Source organism: Myotis lucifugus, unplaced genomic scaffold, assembly GCF_000147115.1.
Source record: "Myotis lucifugus unplaced genomic scaffold, Myoluc2.0 scaffold_2, whole genome shotgun sequence".
Classification (NCBI taxonomy): domain Eukaryota; kingdom Metazoa; phylum Chordata; class Mammalia; order Chiroptera; family Vespertilionidae; genus Myotis; species Myotis lucifugus.
The window spans coordinates 16094193-16111635 of record NW_005871050.1 but is presented as its reverse complement, the minus strand read 5'-3'; positions in this window follow the sequence as shown (position 1 = coordinate 16111635).

The following is a 17443-nucleotide window of genomic DNA, read 5'->3' as shown; positions in this document are numbered from 1 at the left end:
AACTGCCCTCCCTTTCAGGCTTGGTCCCTCTCCTGCTGGCCTGATCATCCACAACTGCTCTCCCCTGCCAGCCATCTTGTGGCGGTCATCTTGTGACCTCATGGGGACGGCCATCTTTGACCACATGGGGATGGCCATCTTGTGCAAGGGCGTGATCATCAATTTGCATATTACCTCTTTATTCTATAGGATATTTATGCACTTGAACAATTAAGTACTTTCCCTTTTTGAGATGAAAGCCCACTTGTTATATGAAGTGTTCAAATAGAGACTGGATAGCTTCTTGTCAGAAGTGCTGTATATATGACTTTTCAAATTTTTATGCCAAAGTACCTCAATGGTAGAGAAGAGTAAACTTTAACTGTGAGGGTGAGGGGGGAAACTTCCAAGCACCTCTAAAAGCAGGGTATTTCTTTGAATAGTTTTATTTTACTTAAAAATATATGAGTATAACTTCTTGCTTCAGAATGTTCATTTTAATAAAAATATTGCTTTTAATTACTTAGTTTAATTACTTGAATCTCTCCCTGCCTTTAAAGTCTTTGAGTAACAGTGAAATTCCAGGAAGCTGCAGGAGGATATGTGCCAAATCCTGTAGCACACTGCTTGCTGTTATCTCCCCTTGGTGTTAGTACACTAGTTTGTGATGTACTGCATAGATTAGCTCCTTTACTGAGTACAGGGTCATCTAGTAGGACTTGGAAATATTTTTAAAAATATATATTTTATTAATTTTTTACAGAGAGGAAGGGAGAGGGACAGAGAGTTAGAAACATCGATGAGAGAGAAACATCGATCAGCTGCCTCCTGCACACCTTTCACTGGGGATGTGCCCGCAACCAAGGTACATGCCCTTAGCCGGAATCGAACCCTGGACCCTTCAGTCCGCAGGCTGACGCTTTATCCACTGAGCCAAACCAGTTAGGGCGGAAATATTTTTTATACAGACTCCTTTATAATAGTATTTGTCTACAAGAGTATTTATCTGTGAATAAATGTTCAAATTTTAAAGCCCCAATAAATTAGAGAGGTGATTAGTCACATTATAAAATATCTTTCTATATCCCCAAATGTCTCATTTTGGTTCTTTAAATATTACATTCTCTTGGAATATTTGATGTGTGTTATAATGCATTAACAACTTGGAGAAAAGACCTAAGTAAAATGAAAAAAATTAAAGAGTAAAGAATGTAATGATCACTCAAAGATGGATATAAAGCATATTAAAAATGTCCACATTCATTTATGGAAAAATAAGGCTGGATTTATAGAAATGCCATTTGTACCCACCTTTTGGTAACCTATGTCTCCTGTAAAGTGAGGCTCACCCTTCCTGTGATAGCTTCTTTCCACAATGCCCAGAATAAGTGCTCTCATTCTCATTTGCAAAGCAACATTGCAAAGAAACCGATGAACTACCATGACCAAATGTGCCAAATATATGATGAAAAAATAATTAAAGGATAGGTGAGCAGGAAATTGCCCTCATTAAGCAGATTATCCATCTCTGCTGAACTGCCAAGACACAGTTAAAAGCTGACCTTCACCAAACAAAAAGACAAAGTCAGCAGGGATGTTGTCCCAGGTAGAAAATGCTATAGAGAAAAGAAAAATAAATTAAGGCCATAAAAACATTTTTTGATAGTCTCCATTTAGCTACTGGAATTGGTGAAGCATACAGCTGGATCAGAATAGTTTTGCAATAATATTCTATGATTGATGCTAGGGATGTGGAGAGACTCTGAAATAGTGGGGAGTTGATAAATTTTCACATTCGCTGACATGCTTTATAAAAGAAAGAATATATAGCCACATGGGGCATTTTATCAGAGAGAGTGAATGAGCAGCTGAAGTAGGGTTAAAAAGAATACAATGGTGGGAATGATTATGAAGGTGGTTGAAAGAAGGAACCAAGGCCAGAGGATTAGAGAAAAATTGCTTCTTTTTATCCATTTAATTATTGATGAATTCCTGCAAAGTTGCATGTAAATAGATACCAGTTTTTCTCATCCTGACCTATAATGTAATTTATGACTGTTTTGTCTTTATTTTGAATTTGTCATTTTTGGACAATAGCTACTGATACTTAAACTTTTGATTTCTTTGGTTTTCTGTCAAATAGTTAATGCCATACTAATACATAAGTGTACAGGGGTCCTTGTGACTCAGTGTGCACTCTTCTTTCTGCAAAATAATCCTGCTTGAAATGAAACTGCTTTCAAACCTTCTTTATATGCTTTGAGTGAAATAGGAGTGGGTGAGTTCAGAGTCTTACCTCCTCAATACTTTAACAACTCTGGCATCCTTTTCACCTCCTCCTACAGTGGTCTTTTAGGCAGCTCAGTGGAGCACAATTTGAATTCCACTCCTCAAATATATGTTCTAAGCTGATGCATAAAATGTGTATAATGAACAATATCATATATCCAAAATAATAATAGATGAGTACCTACATATCAACCACCTATATATTTATTACCCATATATTTACCAGCTTAGGAAATAAGAGCATCATATATCAGTGCATTTGAAAACTCTGCTGCACCCCCCATTCATTATCACCTTCATGAGAGGAAAGCATTATACTGAACTGTGTGTTCATCATCCTCTAACTATTTTCCGTTTTAAAAATCACATATGTATATATATGTATACAAAATATTATTTTCTTTTGCATGTTTTTCATTTTATATGGATGGAATAATACTGTGATTTTCTTTATTACCTTAGAATTATATTTCTGATATATGTTCATGTTAACACATGTACTTTCTTCATTTTCAGAACTGTATTCCATTGTATGAATAATAATTTAAATATTCACCTATTGATGAATATTTGATTTGTTCTCAAGTCTTGCAATTGCAAGTGCTTCTATGAAACATTCTTGTATATGTTTTATATACATGTTCAAAAATTTCTGTAGGATATGTGTAAAGGAGTAGCAGTACCAGATCATAGAGAATGAGCATATTCAACTTTTTCAAAGTATTCATACTAATTTATCAGCAGAGTATAAAACTTTCTGTTGCTTCTCATCTTTACCAGCACTTATTAACAGACTTAATTTATTACAAATTTGGTGATTGTTAATCTCACAGCATTATGTTTTTATTTTGTGTTTCTCAGATTACAAGTGATGTTGAACAGCTTTTTGTAGGCCATTTATAATTTCTCTCTTGTCAAATACCTATTCATATTATTGGACCATTTTTTATAAACAATTTGTATTTTTCCTTATTGATTTGTAGGAGTTCTTTATATATCCCTGATACTATTTTCTTGCCAGTTGTGTGACTTGCATTTCTCTTCTCTAAGTTTGTAAGTTGCCTTTTAATTTCTTTATGGTGTCTTGTGATAAACATAAGTTCTCAATTTTTATGTATCAGATTTATCAGTCTTTTTCTTTGTGACCATAGCTTTTCTTATATGCTAAAAATGTGTTTCCTAACCTGAGATCATAATGGATATTATCCCTTACAATTTTTTAAAAGTCTGGCCTTTCAAATGGAACCTTCACTAATAGATCTGCAACTGATTTTATATGGTACTAGAGGCCTGATGCACGAAAATCATGCAAGGGGCTCGGCCCTCACAGCCATGGCAGCTATCTTGGCCCTCGCAGCCCCAGCTTTGTCTGGAAGGTCGTCCAGAAGGTTGTTCGGCTGTCTGGTCTAATTAGCATATTACGCTTTTATTATTATTATAGATAACATAGGGATACCTATGTGACAGTGGCGCAGCCCCAACCCCCTCCATATAAACAATCAGTTATCAGGGAACTATTTATTAAATAGCCCATTCTTTTCCTTCTGATCTTCAATGGCTAATTCTGTCATATATCAGGCTTTCATATGCAAAAATCTGTTTCTGGATTCTCTATTCCATCCCATTGATCTATTATCCTATCCCATCTTAATTACTGTGGCTTTATAAACTTTTAAGATTTTTGAATGGGGTGCAAGTCTCACCAGCTTATTTTTAGGATCATCTTGGCTAGTGTTAAACATTTTCTTTGCCAAGGTTTACAAATATACATTTGCTCATGTTACAGTTATTCTAAAAGTTAACCGTGCTTCTGAAGTCAGGTATTTTCAAAGACCAGAAAGATACCTGCCTAAATTTACTGGCACCGTTGTCTTTACTCTGTGAGATGAGGCATAGGGTTAACATAATTTTGTTTTGTTTTTCTTTAAAAATGGACTTTTTTGGGATCTTATCATTTCATAGAATAGGCAGTATAGCATTGTGATAAAAAGTGTGGGGGAGGGAAAATTTTCAAATCTTTTTCCTTAATTTCCTTCTTAATTCTTCTGTCTGGTCTAAAAATAAAATTGACATGAGATATTAACAGGAGATAATCAAATTTATTATGTATGTACATATGGGGTTCCATAAGAATACGAGACTGAGGACAACGTTAACAATTGAGGCTTATATGTCATCTTGAGCTAAGGAGAAAGGAGGTTAGTGGTTTGGACTTCAAAGAGAAGGTAGGCAATTCACAGGTATATCAGAAGGAGCAAGCATGTGGTAAACAAATTCTTGCTATTCTACCTAGACACAGAGGGGAGTCTAAGAAACAGACTTTTCTAGGTTCCACCCTGTCTGTCACACTTAGATCATATTTATGATGCTAAGGTGATCTTCCTTCCTGGAGCAGGTTTTTCTATCTGAATTCTTTTATGCAGGTAAAGGGGGAGGTAGAAGGCTTTCCTTGAATATATATATATATTTTAAATAACCAGATTAAAATAATCAATATCCTAAAAAGGCACACTTTGGGGTGGCAAACTCTGCTCCTCCTCAAAAGCATGGCCTCTGTTGTCAGACATCCTTCTGTCTAAATTCATGGTTTGCTACTTATTACCTGCGTGATCTTAGGCATATTACTTAATATTCCTGAGACTTTTTATTTTCTTTTTTGGTTAAATGTTGGTAATAATAATAAATAGTAACGATTATTACTTACCTACTGTGTTAGTTTTCTATTGCTGCCATAACAAATTACACAAAGTTAGTCCTTTAAAACAACACAATTTGATCATCTTACAGTTCTGTAGATCAGAAGTCTGACAGGCTCTCACTGGACTAAAATCATTTTCAGCATGGCTACATTCCTTTCTGGAGACTCATTGTCTTGTTAATTCGGAGTCTTGGCAGAATTCAGTTCCTTGCAGTTGTAAGCCTAAAATCCTCCTTTCCTTGTTGGCTATCCTTTGAGGAGCAATCCCAGTTTGTAGGGGACACCTGCATTCCTTGACTCTTGCCCCCCTTCCTCCATCTTCAAAGTCAGAAATGATGGTTTGAGTCCCTCTCACCCTTTAAATCTTTCTTGCCTCTTCTTCTATCACCTCTCTCTCTCTCTCTCTCTCTCTCTCTCTCTCTCTCTCTCTCTCCTCTCTTACTACAGCTTGGAAAAGTTCTATACTTTTAAGTGCTCATGTGATTAGATTGGGCCCACTCATATAATCCAGAATAATCTCCCCATTTTAAGGCCCATAATTTTAACCACATATGCACATGGCCCTTTTACTATGCAAAGTAACATATCCACAAGTTCTGGGGATTCAGGTGTGGACATCTTGGATGAGAACAAATATTGCATTATTATTCTATTCCTTCTACCACACCTACCTTATATGACTGCTGTGATGAATGCATGAGCTAGTGTATATAAAGTGCTCAGTATAGATTTTACATGAAGGAAATATTCCGTAAGTGTTCATTAATATTTGTACTAATTATCACTGGAAAAATGTGGGTGTTCCTCTTTGTTTTTTTGGGAGTATATTTATGTGACCTAATTTTACCTTCTACTCACATAATTCCTTTTTAAAAGTGATAAGCTATGAAATATTTCAAGCATACAGACATATATATTTTTTGAGAAGATTGGTATCCTACACAGCTGCAGTGGGTGATACCTGTGAATGTGACCTTATTTGGAATAGAGTCCTAACAGATGAAATAGAGTTAAGATGAGGTTCTACTGGATTAAGGTGGGCTCTAAATCCAATGACTTATTTTTATAAGAGAAAGGAGAAGGGGATTTGACACAGAGACACAAAAGAGAAAGGGGAAAAGGTAGAAAGGCTATGTGATGAGAGAGGCAGGGAGTAGAGTGATGAAGCCAAGGGATGTAAAGGATTGCAGGCAACCACCAGAAGCTAGGAAGAAGCAAGGAAAGATTCTCCCTTAGAGCCTTCACAGGGAGCATGGCCCTGCAGGTACCTTGATTTTGGATATCTGGCCTCCAGAACTATGAGAGAATAAATTTATGTTGTCTTAAGCCACCTAGTTTGTGGTATTGTTTTTGTTTTTTAGTTTGTAGTATTTTGTTATGGCAGCTTATGAAATGAACACAACAGCTTACCATATTTTTCCAAATTGTTTTTTTTGAAATAGTGTATTAAAATGGTTTGTTAATTTCCAGCATATAAGATTCCTACATTCAAATATATGTCTGAAGATACAGGCAATATCCTAAGAAAGACTTGTTTGATGTAGCCCCTAATAGTAGAATTAAGACTGATGAATAAAAGTTATAAGGAAACTGATATTTAGTTCAATGTATAAAATAGAGCTTTCTAACAGTCACAATAGCACATGGCAGTAAGAGCTGTTCTAATGGTGAGATCCTGTAACTTTGGTTGAGGTAGTGGAACTATTTTTATGAATGTTTTAGATAAAAATAATTTTAAAGAGAATCAGATAGTCTCATTGTAAATCAGGAAGAATAACTTTTTTAACATTGTAACATAAAAGGAAAGTCTGAACTGGTGCTTGCTTACTTAGATGTATATAAGAAAAATATAGAAAGCCCTATCCAACAATTTTTGCATGAGGTTCAAACTATTGGTTGATCGGGAATAAAATTTGGTTAAAAGATTATCTAGTCTATATTATAAGGCTACATCTAAATCAATTGGTAGTATTTTTTTAAAGCAATGAATCGCCCTGGCTGGTGTCACTCAGTGGTTAGAGCATCAGCTTGCACACACAATGGTCACAGGTTCAATTCCTGATCAAGGACACATACCTGGGTTGCAGGTTCTATTCCCAGCACAGTTGGGTTGCATTCAGGAGGCAATCAATCGATGTGTCTCTCTCACATTGATGCTCCTCTTTCTCTCTCCCTCCCTCCCTCCCTTCTTCCTTTCCTCTCTTCCTTCTTCCCCCTTTCTCTAAAAATTAATGGAAAAAATATCCTCAGGTGAGGATTAACAAAAATAAAAACAAAAAGCAGTCCAGTGTTTGAGTGCTCCCTATCCAATATAATAAAGAGGTACTATGCAAATTGACCATCACGCCCTTGCACAAGATGGCCACCCCCATGTAGTCACAAGATGGCTGGCAGGGGAGGGCAGTTGGGGGCGACTGGGCCTGCAGGGGAGGGAGAGCAGTTGGGGGGGACCAGGCCTACAGGGGAGGGCAGTTAGGGGCGACCAGGCTGGCAGGGGATGGCAGTTGGGAGGGACCAGGCTGGCAGGGGAGGGCAGTTAGGGGTGACCAGGCTGGCAGGGGAGATAAGTTGGGGGGGATCAGGCCAGCAGGGCAAGACAGTTACTGGAGAAATCAGGCTGTCAGGGGAGGGCAGTTGGAGGTGACCAGGCCGGCAGGGAGGGCAGTTGGGGGTGATCAGGCCAGCAGGGGAGGGCATTTGGGGGCAATTGGGTTGGCAGGGGAGGGCAGTTGGGAGCGATTGGGCTGGAAGGGGAGCAGTTAGGTGTCGATCAAGATGGCAGGGGAGTGGTTAGGGGGTGATTAGGCTTGCAGGCAGAAGTGGTTAGGGGCAATCAGGCAGGCAGGCAGGCAGGCAGGCAGGCAGGCGAGCGGTTGGGAGCCAGCAGTCCCTGATTGTGAGAGGGATGTTCAACTGTGGGATCAGGCCTAAACCGGCAGTCAGACATCCCTGAGGGGTCCCAGATTGGAGAGGGTGCAGGCTCAGCTGAGGGATACCCTCCCCCCTCCAGTGCATGAATTTCATGCACTGGGCCTCTAGTATGATATAAGAGGTATAGATGATGCCATCAGTGCCCTAGTTGATTTTTCTAAACTCTTAATATATTGTGTAGTAGATATTTGCTGGGTTTCCTTCCAGGATCCATTCTCTTTCTAATACTCATAATTTCCTTCTGGTATCCATCCCTTTCTTTCAATAGCCACTTGTTTTAGGCTACATAATCAGGGGTGAGTTTTAATGCTCTTGTTTTGCTGGTAAGAAGTTCTCTGTGTCCTTCTGATAGTAATAAGAAAATAGGTAGTCTTGATTGTGGCTGGCAGCTATATTATTGCCAGTAGAGAAATCCATTTTAGGGTAAAGCTGATACCAAGGATGGCAGTGCAGAAAGATGTAAAGAAATTGAATCTTTGAAGATACTGAATTCCTTGATCAACCAATATCTAGACAATCCAGTTGAGTGAGAAAATAAATCCTCTTTTTGTTTAAACCAGTTTGCATTTTGTTTTGTGTTCTATCCAGAATAAAGTCTTATCTGGTATGTTCATAAATCAATTGAAGGATAATAAATCACAATCTATAATCAACTAATAAATATGCTGAAAGTAGACAACCAGTAGCATTAGCATTATGAGGAACTAGAGAGAAATGCAAAATTTTAGTCCCTACCACAGACTTCATGACTTTCAAACTCTGCTGGTGGGGACCAGTAGTCTTTGATTTAACAAACTCTCCAGAGGATTCTGGTGAGTGCTAAAATTTCAAAACTCCTAACCCATATAAGTGAAATCTTATGGTATTTGTCTTTCTCAAACTTATTTCACTTAGCATAATATCCTCTATGTTCATCTGTGTTGTCACAAATGGTAAGATTTCATTTTTTATGGATGAATAATATTCCATTGTACATACAAGGGTAGGCAAAAGTAGATTTACAGTTGTGAATACACAAAAAAGTTTATTCTTGTATTATTTATTGTTGTATTATTTGCCATATGAACAACTTTAAACCTATTTTTGCTGCACCCTGCATGAACTATATCTTCTTTTTTAAAATCTTGATTCCTGAAAGTATTACAGATATCCCCTTCCTCACACCCATTGAAACCCCCCAAACCTGCTCCTGCCCCCTCATCAGGCCTTCCCTGCATTATTGTTTGTCCATTGTCTATGTATATCCTACATAATAAAAGCATAATATGCAAATAGACCAAACGGTGGAATGACCAGTCAGCGGAGGGCAGGGCCAGTGAACAGGCAGCACCAGGCCAGCCAAGGCACATGCCTGCAGGCAGAAAGAGGGAATGGCAATGGGAGGGGGTGGTGACCAGTGGTGGCGGAGGGGGAGATGGGGGGGTGCCGACACTATCTCCTGATTGGTCGGCCCGGTCGCCTCCCATAGTAGGACATCCCCTGAGGACTCCCGGACTGTGAGAGGGCACAGGCTGGGTTGAGGGACCCCCCCCTTCTGGTGCATCGGGCCTCTAGTCTATAATAATAAAAGTATAATATGCTAAATAGACTGGACAGCCAAACGACCTTCTGGACGTCATTTTGGATGTCCTTCCAGACGACATTCCGGAACGAAACTGCGGCCAGCAGGGCGAAAGGCAGTTAGAGTCGTTAGGGGTGATCCGGCAGGCAGAATGTTTAGGGGCACTCAGGCAGAAAGGCAGGCAGAGTCGTTAGGGGTGATCTGGCAGGCAGGCAGAGTGGTTAGGGGCAATCAGGCAGGCAGGCAGGTGAGGGATTAGAAGCGATCAGGCAGGCAGGCAGGTGAGTGGTTAGGAGCCAGCGGTCCTGGATTGGGAGAGGGATGTCCAACTGCAGGTTTCAGCCCTATCTTGCAGGGATTCCTGTGGGATCGGGCTGAAACCGGCAGTCGGACATCCCCCAAGGGGTCCCTGATTATGAGAGGGTGCAGATCGGGCTGAGGGAACCTCCCCGCACCATGCACGAATTTCATGCACCAGGCCTCTAGTATAAATATAAATTCTTTGGTTAATCACTTCCCATCCCCCTTCCCTCTGAAATACCTCGGTCTGTTGTATGTTTCAATGTCTCTGGATCTGTTTTGTTTATCAGTTTATTTTATTCATTAGACTTCACATATAAATGAGATCATGTGATACTCCTCTCTCTGGCTTATTTTACTTAGCATAACCCTATCTAAGTCCCTCTATGCTGTCTCAAAGGGTAAGAGATCCTTCCTTTTTATAACTACATAGTATTCTGTTGTGTAAATATACCACAGTTTTTTAATCATTCATCTACTGATAGGCACTTACACTAGATCTTAACTGTTGTAAATAGTGCTGCTATGAACATAAGTGTGCATATATTATTTCTGATTGGTGTTTCAGGCTTCTTAGGATATATTCCTAGAAGTGGGATCACTGGGTCAAATGGCAGTTCCATTTTTAATTTTTTGAGGAAACTCCACACTGATTTCCACAGTGGTTGTACCACTCTACACTTCCACCAGCAGCGTACTAGGGTTCCTTTTCTCTATATTCTTGCCAGCACTTGCTTGTTGGTTTACTGATGGAAGCCATTCTGGCAGGTGTGAGGTACGTCATTGTTGTTTTAATTTGCATCTATTTGATAATTAGTGACTTTGAGCATTTTTCATATGTCTCTTGGCTATTTGTATGTCCTCTTTGGAGAAGTTTCTATTTAGATCAAGGGTGGGGCACCATTTTTCTGCCAAGGGCCATTTGGATATTTACTGGTATAACATTATTCGCAGGCCATACACAATTATCAGCTTAAAAATTAGCCGGCTATATTTGGTCAAACATTTAATTAACTCACCCAAAATGCTTTGGAAGGGCCAGACCAAATGATTTCGTGGGTCTTATACAGTCCACGGGACAAATGGTCCCCACCCCTGATTTGGATCCTCTGCCCACTTATTTTTATTAAAATCTGTTTTTAGCCCTAACCGGTTTGGCTCAGTGGATAGAGCATTGGCCTGTGAACTCAAGGGTCCCAGGTTCGATTCCGGTCAAGGGCATGTACCTTGGTTGCGGGCACATACCCAGTAGGGAGTGTGCAGGAGGCAGCTGATCGATGTTTCTCTCTCATCGATGTTTCTAACTCTCTATCCCTCTCCCTTCCTCTCTGTAAAAAATCAATAAAATATATATTTTTAAAAAGCTGTTTTTATTGATTTCAGAGAGGAAAGGAGAGGGTGAGAGGTACAGAAACATCAATGATGAGAGACAATCATCAATTGGCTGCCTCCTGCATGCCCCCTACTGGGGATCAAACTTGAAACCTGAGCATGTGCCCTGACCAGGAATCGAACCATGACCTCCACAACGACTGGGATCCTCTGTCCATTTTTAATTGGGTTGCTTGTCTTCCTTTTGTTGAATTGTATGAGTACTTTATATATTTTGGAAATTACCCCTTATCAGTTATATCATTGGCAAATATGTTCTCCCATACAATAGGTTCCCTTTTCATTTTGATGCTGGTTTCTTTGCTGAGCAGAACCTTTTTAGTTTGATATAGTCCCATTTGCTTTCCCCACCTTTGTTTCTCTTGCCCTAAGCGAGGTATCTGTGAAAATTCTGCTGTGTGAGATGTCTGATATTTTGCTGCCTACATTTTCCTCATGGATCTTTATGGTTTTACACCTTACATTTAAGTCTTTTATCTATTTTGAGTTTATTATTGTGTATGGTATAAGTTGGTGGACTAGTTTCATTTTTTTGCAAGTACCTGTTCAATTTTCCCAACACCACTTATTAAAGAGACTGTCTTTACACCATTGTCTCCATTGTCAGATATTAATTGATCATAATGGCTTGGGTTGATTTCTGTGTTCTTTGTTCTGATCCATTGATCTACATGCATGTTCTTGTTCCAGTACCAGACTGCTTTGGTTACAGTGGCTTTGTAGTATAATTTGATATCTAGTATTGTGATCCCTCTAATTTTGTTCTTCTTTCTCAAGATTGCTGCTGCTATTCAGGGCCTTTTTAGTTCTATATGAATTTTTGGAGTATTTGTTCTAAATCTGTGAAATATGCCATTAGTATTTTAATAAGGATTGCATTGAATCTATAGATTGCTTTGGGTAGTATGGCCATTCCAATGATGTTAATTCTATCAAACGATGAACATAGTATATTCTTCCATTTGTTTATATCTTCTTCTATCACTGTTTTCAACATCATGTAATTTTCTGAATAGAGGTATTTTACCTCTTTACTTAGGTTTATTCCATAGTACCAGGTGTACCAGTTAATAATGCGGATTTTGTAATCAAAGAAAACAATGATAATTTCAAGAGAAACATCAACAGTGCTTTATTCAAAGTAATGTCCTTCCCTAGCTACACATTTCCCCCATCTTTCAGGTAATTTGTGGATACCATACCAATAGAACTTTTCTTGTTTTGAGGCAAACCATTCAGAGACCCAATTGTCCTCTTCTTCATACGTTTTGAAGTGCTGCTCAGAAAGTGCATGTGCCATTGATCAGAACAAGTGGTAATTTGAAGGAGCAAGAACTGGTGAATACAGCAGGTGAATTAATACTTCCCAGGCAAGATCTTTTACTTGTCTTTAACTGGTTTTGAAGTGTGTGATGGTGCGTTATCATGAAGCAAAATTACTTTGCTGTGTCTTCTGGCACATTCTGGTCATTTTACAATCAAACCCTGGTTCAAATTGATTAGTAGTGATCAGTATTAACGGTTTCACATGGTTTTAGAAGCTCATAATACACCACACTTTTCTGATCCCACCAAATGCAGAGTACTGTTTTCTTTCCAAAGTGATTTGGCCTTGCAGTTGATGTTGATGGTTGACCTGGATCAACCCATGATTTTGTGCATTTGGGATTCTCAAAATAAATCCAATTTTAATCACCAGCCGCAATTTGAAGCAAAAAAGGACTTTCTTTCATGCCGTTGAAGCAACATTTTACTTATGACTTTTTGGTTTTCCATTTGTCTTTCATTCAGTTGATGTGGCACCCATTTTCCTTCCTTTAAAATCTTTCCCATTGCTTGTAAATGATCGGAAATTGTTTGCTGAGTAACATTTAATCTTTCTACAAGTTGTCTTTGAGTCTGACACGCATCTTCATCTAATAATGCTTGTAATTGTTGGTCTTCAAACTTGTTCGGTTGACCTGGATGTTCTTTGTCTTTCACATAGAGTGCTTCACTTTTAAAGAATTTAAACCAGTGTTCACAAGTATCTTGAGATGGAGTATGTTCACCATAAGCTTTCTGAAGTATAGGATAACTTTCAGAAGCACTTTTCTTCAAATAAAGTAATGAATTAAAACTTCCTGCAAATGCTCTTTTTTTTGGCACAAAATTCGACATTTTTAAGTGTAAAAATATATCTATGATATTAACACCTTCTGAAAATTTGACATATGAAGTTTTGAAGTTTGTTGTCAATACAACAAAATAGCCTACATATCAAATCACATATATAACAACATATGTTTAACTCCATCTATTGAAAAAAATCTGCATTATTAATTTTTTGTTGCAATGGTCAATGAAATTGTGTGGTTTTTTAAAAGTTTCTCTAAGAGATCATTTTCTATATATATAAACCCTAAATGACCAGTTGACTGTTCGACTGGTCGACCATTCAACTGCTTGACCATTCAACCATTCACTATGATGCTCACTGACCACCAGGGGGTAGATGCTCAACACAGGAGCTGCCCTCCTTGGTGGTCAGTGCGCTTCCACAGCGGGAGCGCCACTCAGCTGACCAATGGGTGCCAGGAGCTGGGCTCATGGCTGGCGAGTACCACTGCGGTGGTGTGAGCCTCTCTTACCTCCGTGGCAGCGCTACTGAGAGTCAGTGGCAGCAGGTGCACGAGGCTGGGATGAGCGGGAACGGCATGGCACCCAGCCTGGTCTCGAGCTCCTCCCCAGCCACCTGCTGCTGTGGTCACTACTACATCCCTAGGGGGATGTTGGACTGCAGTTTTGGCCAGATCAACGCAGGCTAGGCCTAAAACCGGCAGTTCTACATCCCCCAAGGGATCCTGGATTGTGAGAGGGCACAGGCCAGGCTGAGGGACCCCACTGGTGCACTGGGACTCTAGTTGGTGTATAAAAATGCCATCAATTTCTGGGTGTTAATGTTGTATCCTACTCCATTGCAGAATTCATTTATTAAATCTAATAGTTTTGGTGGAGACTTTAGGGTTTTCCATGTCATCTGCAAATAATGACAGTTTTATTTCCTCCTTTCCATTTTGGATGCCTGTTATTTTTTCTTCTTGTCTAATTGCTATGGCTAAGACTTCCAGTACTATGTTGAATAATAGTGGTGAAAAAGGATATCCCTGTCTTATTCCTGTTCTTAAGTGGAATGTTTTTAGTTTTTGCCTATTGAGTATGATGTTGGCTCTACATTTGTCATATATGGCCTTTATTATGTGGAAGTATGATCCCTCTATTCTGACTTTGCTGACAGTTTTTATAAAAAATGAATGTTGGTTTTCGTCAAATGAATTTTCTTCGTCTGTTGATACGGTCATGTGGTTTTTGTCTTTCAGTTTGTATATTTGATGTATCACATGTATTGATTTGAAGATATTCTACCAGCCTTGCATCCCCTTAATAAATCCCACTTGGTCATGGTGTATGATCTTTTTAATATATTGTGGGATCCAATTTGCTAACATTTTGTTGAGGATTTTAGCATCTATTTGTCAGGGATATTGGCCTGTAATTCTTTTTCTTTGTATTGTCTTTATATAGTTTTTGGGGTAGGATAATATTGGCCTCATAAAAAGAGCTTGGAAGTGTTCCTTCCTCTTGGATTTCTTGGAATAGTTTTAGAAGGATAGGTGTTAGTTCTTCTTTGATTGTTTGGTAAAACTCCCCTGTGAAGCTGTCCAGACCAGGGATTTTGTTTGCTGGGAGTTTTATTATTATTATTATTATTATTATTATTATTATTACTTCAACTTCATCAGTTGTTATTGGCCTATTCATGTTTTTCTGATTCTTCCTGATTGAGTTTTGGAAGGTTGTATTTTTGTACTAATTTGTCCATTTCACCCAGCTTGTCCAGTTTGTTCACATATAGTTGTTCATAGTATTTTCTTACAATCCTTCATAAGTCTGTGGTGTCAGTTGTTACCTCACCTCATTTGCTTCTATTTTTTTTTATTTGGGTTCTCTCTCTTTGTTTCTGATGAGTCTGGCTAAAGGTTTATCAATCTTGTTTATCTTTTCAAGGAACCAGCTCTTGATTTCATTGATCTTTTGTATTGTTTTTTAGTCTCTATGTCATTTATTTCCATTCTGATCTTTATTATTTCCTTCCTTCTACTGACTCTGGGCTTTTCTTATCTTTCTAATTCTTTTAATTGTAATGTTAGTTTATTAGAACTTTTTATTATTTCTTGAGGTAGGCATGTAATGCTACGAACTTTCCTCTGGGACTTCTTTTGCTGTGTCCCATACATTTGGGGTTGTTGTGTGTTCATTTTCATTTGTCTCTTAAAAGTTGTTTTTTTTTAAATTTCTTCCTTGATTTCATTGGTAAATCATTTATTCTTTAATAACAATACTATTTAGACTAAATGTGATTGAATGTTTTTGACTGTTTTTATTGTGGTTAATTTCTACTTTCATGCTATTGGGATCTGAGAATATGCTTGATATGATTTTAATCTTCTTGATCTTGTAGAGACTTATTTTGTGTCCTAATATGTGGTGTATCTTTGAGAATGTCCCTTGTGCACCTGAGAAGAATATATATTCTACAGCTTTTGGGTGGAATGCTCTGTAAATGTCAATTAAATCAATCTGATTTAGTGTGTTGTTTAAGGTATCTGTTTCCTTATTAATTATTTTCTCTGCAAGATCTATCCAGTGATGTCAGTGGGATGTTAAGGTCCCCAACTATGACTATATTACTGTCAATCTCTCCCTTAAAGTCCTCTATGACCATTTTTTTTACATATTTAGGTGCTCCTAAATTGAGTGCATCTATGTTTACCAGGGTTATATCCTCTTGTTGGATCAATCTCTTTGGTACTATGTAGTATCCTTTCTTGTCTCTTGTCATGGCCTTTGCTTTGAAGTCTATTTTTTCAGTTATAAGTATTGCTATCCCTGCTTTTAAAATTAAATATATTTTTATTGATTTCAGAGAGGAAGGGAAAGTGAGAGAGATAGAAACATCAATGATGAGATAGACTCATTGATTGGCTGCCTCCTACATGCCCCCCACTGGGGATCAAGTCCACAGCCTGGGTATATGCCCTGACCAGGAATAGAACTGTGACCTCCTAGTTCATAGGTTGATACTCAACCACTGAGTTATGCCAGTCAGGAGCCCCTGATTTATTTTTATTTCCATTTGCCTGGAAACATTTTTTCATTCCTTCACTTTCATTCTGTGTGAATCTTTTGTTCTGAGGTGGGTCTCTTGTAGACAATATATATGTGGGTCATGTTTTCATATCCATTCAGCTACCCTATGTCTTTTGACTGGAGCATTTAATGCATTTACATTTAAGATTATTATTGATAGGTAATTACTTATTGCCATTTTTATTCTTATTCTTTATTTCTATGTTTCTATATGTATTTCTTATTATTACAGCAGTCCCTTTAACATTCTTGCAATTCTGGTTTAGTGGTAATAAACTCATTTTGTCTTTTATTTTATGGGAAGCTCTTTATTTCATCATCTATTTTGAGTGATATTCTTGCTGGACAGAGTAGTCTTGGTTTTAACCCTTTGAGTGCCAACCAATATCCTAGGAACTATGCTAAAATTGCCAAGGCATTTTTGCTGATTTTACAGCAGTTTAGGAAAAAAATTATGAAAATTAGGCAGATAAATGCCAGTAGTCAATTTTAGAACTACAAACATTTGGCATCATAAGTAATCTGCAGTTAGGTGCCATCTGTCAATAAAGAGTGAACTACTAGCATCTAATAGTGACACTGCAGAAGGAGCGCGATTGTGCTCCTGGCACTTTTGAGGAAAGACAGGTGGAGCATGATCGCGCTCCCTGGCACTCTAGAGGTTAAATCCTTGCTTTTCTTACTTTGAATACTTCATGCAATTCCCTTCTGGCCTGTAGTGTTTCTGTTGAGAAGTCAGCTGAAAGTCTTATGGGAACTCCCTTTTAGGTCACTGATTTTCTTTCTCTTATGCCCTTAAGATTCTTTCTTTGTCCTTAACGTTTGCTGTTTTACTTATGATGTATCTTAAAGTGGATCTCTTTATATTCCTCTTGATTGGTACCCTCTGTCCTTCATGATCGTGTGTGGCTCTTTACTTCACTAGCTTCAAGAAGTTTTCTGCCATTATTTCTTTCAATAGGTCTTTTGTCACTTGTTTACTTTCTTTTCCCTCTGGAACCCCTGTGATGTGGATGTTGTTTTGTTTCATGTCTCAAATGTGATGTGGATGTTGTTTTGTTTCATGTCTATTTTTTCTTTTTGTTGCTCTGATTGTTTTTTTA